The sequence below is a fragment of the Schistocerca gregaria genome, unplaced genomic scaffold (genome assembly GCF_023897955.1).
Source record: "Schistocerca gregaria isolate iqSchGreg1 unplaced genomic scaffold, iqSchGreg1.2 ptg000474l, whole genome shotgun sequence".
In the NCBI taxonomy this organism is placed as follows: Eukaryota; Metazoa; Arthropoda; class Insecta; order Orthoptera; family Acrididae; genus Schistocerca; species Schistocerca gregaria.
This window is the reverse complement of record NW_026061887.1, coordinates 2,366,528-2,371,751: the sequence shown is the minus strand read 5'-3', so window position 1 is coordinate 2,371,751 and position 5,224 is coordinate 2,366,528.

Sequence of the window (5,224 nt, the reverse complement as noted above, 5' to 3'; positions counted from 1 at the left end):
ACTACAAAGCCAGGATCATTGCATTTCATCCATTACCCTATGTGAGGTATTTCAGAGATACGCGGGAGAAAGCTCTTCCCTCACTTGCATCTGTTTATGGTATGATTAGTACACAGACACAATCATTTCTTTTCATCCATTACCGGATGTGGAATATTTCTGAGGGAAGCTGCAGAAAGCTCTTATCTCACTTACACATGTTTTTCGTTATGAATAGTACACAGACACAATCACTGCATTTCATCCATTACCTGATGTGAAGTATTTCCGAGGGGGGCTACAGAAAGCTCCTCCCTCATTTGCATTTTTTTTTGGTAAGGTTACTACAAAACCAGAAACATCGCATTTCATCTATTACCATATGTGAAGTATTTCTAAAAAATGCTACAGAAAGCTTAAGTGTCATTTGCATTTAGTTTGTTGGTATGGTTACTACAAAGCCAGAATCATCGCATTTCATCTATTACCATGTGTGAAGTATTTCTGAGAATAGCTACAGAAAGCTCCTCCATCATATGTGTTTGCTTGTTGGTATGGTTTCTACAAAGCCAGAATCATTACATTTCATTTATTACCCTATGTGAAGTATTTCTAAATAAGCTACAGAAAGCTCAAGTGTCATTTGCGTTTAGTTTGTTGGTATGGTTACTACAAAGCCAGAATCATCGTATTTCATCTATCATCCCATGTGATGTATTTCTGAGAATAGCTACAGAAAACTCCTACCTCATTTGCGTTAGTTTGTTGATATGGTTATTACAAAGCCAGAATCGTTGCATTTCATCTATTACACTATAAGAAGTATTTCTGAGAATAGACACAAAATGCTCCTCCCTCATTTGCGTTAGTTTGTTGGGCTGGTTATTACAAAGCCAGAATCATCTGATTTCATTTTTTACCCTATGTGATGTATTTCACATTGAAGCACCAGAAAGCTCCTCAGTCATTTGCATCTGTTTGTTGGTATGATTAGTACACCGACACAATCATTACATTTCATCCATTACCTGATGTAAAATATTTCTGAAGGAAGCTATAGAAAGCTCCTCCCTCATTTGCGTTTGTTAGTTGGTACGGTTACTACAAAGCCAGAATCATTGCATTTCATCCATTACCCTATGTGATGTATTTCAGAGAAAAGCTGCTGAAAGCTCCTGCCTCACTTGCATCTGTTCATTGGTATCCTTACTACAAAACCAGAATCATTGAATTTCATTTATTACTCTTTGTGGTGTACTTCAGGGAGAAGTTGCAGAAAGCTCTTCCCTCACTTGCATGTGTTTGATGGTATTATTAGTACACATACACAAACATTAAATTTCATTTACTAGATGATGTGAAGTATTTCTCAAATATCGTCTGAAAGCAGCTCCGTAATTTGCATTTGTTTGTTGGTAAGGTTACTACAAAGCCAGAATCATCCCATTTCATTTATTACCCAATGTGATGTATTTCAGAGAGAAGTGGCAGAAAGCTCCTACTTCACTTGCATCTGTTTGTTGTATGATTAGTTCACATACACAAACATTACATTTCATTTATTACATGATGTGAAGTATTTCTGAGGGATGTTACAGAAAGCTCCTCCCTAATTTGCATATGTTTGTTGGTATGGTTACTACGAAGCCAGAATCATCGCATTTCATCTATTACCCTATGTGAAGTATTTCTGAGTATAGCTACCGAAAACTCCACGTCATTTGCATGTGTTTATTGCTATGGCTACTACAATGCCAGAATCATTGCATTTTATCTATTACCCTATGTGAGGTATTTCAGAGAGGAGCAGCAGAAAGCTCCTCCCTCACTTGCTCTGTATGTTGATATGATTTGTACTAAGACACAATCATTACATTTCGTCCATTACCTGATGTGAAGTATTTCTGAGGGAAGCTACAGAAATCTCCTCCCTCACTTCCATATGATTGTTGGTGCCATTAGTACACAGACACAATCATTACATTTCGTCCATTACTTGATGTGAAGTATTTCTGAGGGAAACTACAGAAAGCTCCTCCCTCATTTGCGTTTGTTTGTTGGAATGGTTATTACGAAGTCAGAATCATTGCATTTCATCCATTACCCTATGTAATGTACTTCAGAGAGAACCTGCAGAAAGCTCCTCCCTCACTTGCATGTGTTTGTTGGAATCATTAATACACAGACACAATCATCACATTTCGTCCATTACCTGATTGAAGTATTTCTCAGGGAAGCTACAGAAAGCTCCTCACTCCTTTGCATTTGTTTGTACGTATGGTTACTACAATGGCAGAATCATCGCATTTCATCTATTACCTAATGTGATGTCTTTCAGAAGGAAGCTGGAGAAAGCTCCTCCCTCACTTGCATCTGTTTTTTGGAATGATTAATACACAGACACAGTCATTACATTTCATCCATTACCTGATGTGAGGTATTTCTGAGGGAAACTGCAGAAAGATCCTCCCTCAGATGCGTTTGTTGACTGGTATCGTTACTAGAAAGCCAGAATTATCTCATTTCATCTATTACCCCATGTGATGTATTTCAGAGAGAGACTGCAGAAATCTCCTCCCTCACTTCCATCTGATTGCTGGTACCATTAGTACACAGACACAATCATTACATTTTGTCCATTACCTGATGTGAAATATTTCTGACGGAAGCTATAGGAAGATCCTCCCTCATTTGCGTTTGTTTGTTGAAATGGTTACTATAAAGAAAGAATTATCGCATTTCATCTATCACCCTATGTGAAGTATTTCTGAGAATAGCTACAGAAAGCTACTCATTAATTTGCGTTTGATTTTGGTATGGTTACTACAAAGCCAGAATCATTGCAATTCATCTATTACCCCATGTGATGTATTTCAGAGAAAAGCTGCAGAAAGCTCATCCCTCATTTGCATCTGTTTGTTGGAATGATTAGTACACAGCCAAAATAATTACATTTCATTTATTACTTGATGTGCAGTAATTCTGAGGGAAGCTACAGAAAGCTCCCCCCTCATTTGCGTTTGTTTGTATTATGGTTACTACAAACCCAGATTCAAAGCATTTCCTCCATTACACTATGTGATGTATTTGAGAGAGAAGCTGCAGAATCCTCATTCCTCACTTGCACCTGTTTGTTGTTATGATTAGTATACAGACACAATCATAACATTTCATCCATTACCTGATGTGAAATATTTCTGAGGGAAGCTACAGAAAGCTCCACTCCCATTTGCGTTTGTTTGTTGATATGTTTAACTCAAAACCAGAATCATTGCATTTCATCTATTACCCTATGTGATGTATTTCAAATAAAAGCTGCAGAAAGCTCTTCCCTCACTTGCATCTGTTTGTTGGAATGATTAATACACAGACACAATCATCACATTTCGTCCATTACCTGATGTGAAGTATTTCTCAGGGAAGCTACAGAAAGCTTCTCACTCCTTTGCGTTTGTTTGTAGGTTTGGTTACTACAACGCCAGAATCATCGCACTTCGTCTATTACCTAATGTGATGTATTTCAGAAAGAAGCTGCAGAAAGCTCTTCCCTCACTTGCATCTGTTTGTTGGAATGATTGATACACAGACACAATCATCACATTTCGCCCATTACCTGATGTGAAGTATTTCTGAGGGAAGCTGCAGAAAGCTCTTCGCTCATTGCATTTGTTTGTTGTTCTGATCAGTACACAGACACTATCATGACATTTCATCCATTACCTGATGGGAAGCATTTCTGAGTGAGGCTACAATAAAATCCTCCCTCAGTTGCGTTTGTTGGTTGGTATGGTTACTACAAAGCCAGAATCATCGCATTTCATCTATTACCCTATGTGATATATTTCAGAGAAAAGCTGCAGAAAGCTCATCCCTCATTTGCTTCTGTTTATGGTATGATTAGTACACAGACACAATCATTGCATTTCATCCATTAACTGATGTGAAATATTTCTGAGGGAAGCTACAGAAAGCACAACCCTCATTTGCTTTTTTTTGTTGGTATGGTTACTACAAAGCCGGAATCATTGCATTTCATCTATTACCCTATGTGATGTATTTCAGGGAAAAGCTGCAGAAAGCTCATCCCTCATTTGCATCTATTTATGGTATGATGAGTACACAGACACAATAATTACATTTCATCCATTACCGGATGTGAAGTATTTCTCACGGAAGCTGCAGAAAGTTCCTCCCACACTTGCTTCTGTTTGTTGTTACGATTAGTACACAGACACAATCATTACATTTCATCCATTACCTGATGTGAAATATTTCTCAGGGGAGCTACAGAAAGCTCCTCTCACAGTTGCGTTTGTTTTTTGGTATGGTTACTACAAATATAGTGTCATCGCATTTCATCTATTACCCTATGTGAAATATTTCTAAATAAAGCTACAGGAAGCTCAAGCGTTATTTGCGTTTGTTTGTTGGTATGGTTACTACAAAGCCAGAATCATCGCATTTCATCTATTACCCCATGAGACGTATTTCTGACAATAGCTACAGAAAGCTACTCACTCATTTTCTTTAGTTTTTTGCTATGGTTATTACAAAGTCAGAATCATCGCAATTCATCTATTACTTTATGTGATGTATTTCAGCATGGAGCTGCAGAAAGCTCCACCCTCACTTGCATCTCTTTGTTATAATGATTAATACACACACACACTCATTACATAACATACATTACCTGATGTGAAGTATTTCTGAGGGAAGCTGCAGAAAGCTCTTCCCTCAGTTGCATCTGTTTATGGTATGATTAGTACACAGACACAATCATTACTTTTCATCCATTACCGGATGTGAAGTATTTATGAGGGAAGCTGCAGAAAGCTCATCCCTCACCTACATCTGTCTCTTGTTATGATTAGTACACAGACACAATCACTTCATTTCATCCATTACCTGATGTGAAGTATTTCTGAGGGGGGCTACAGCAAGCTCCTCAATCATTTGCATTTGTTGGTTGGTATTATTACTACAAAGCCAGAATCATCGCATTTCATCTATTACCCTATGTGAAGTATTCCTGAGAGAAGCTATAGGAGGCTCAAGTGTCTTTTGCGTTTGTTTGTTTTTATGGTTACTACAAAACCAGAATCATCGCATTTCATTTATTACTCTATGTGATATATTTCATAGAGAAGTTGTGGAAAGCTCTTCCCTCACTTGCATCTGTTTGTTGGTATTATTAGTACACATACACAAACATTAAATTTCATTTACTAGATGATGTGAAGTATTT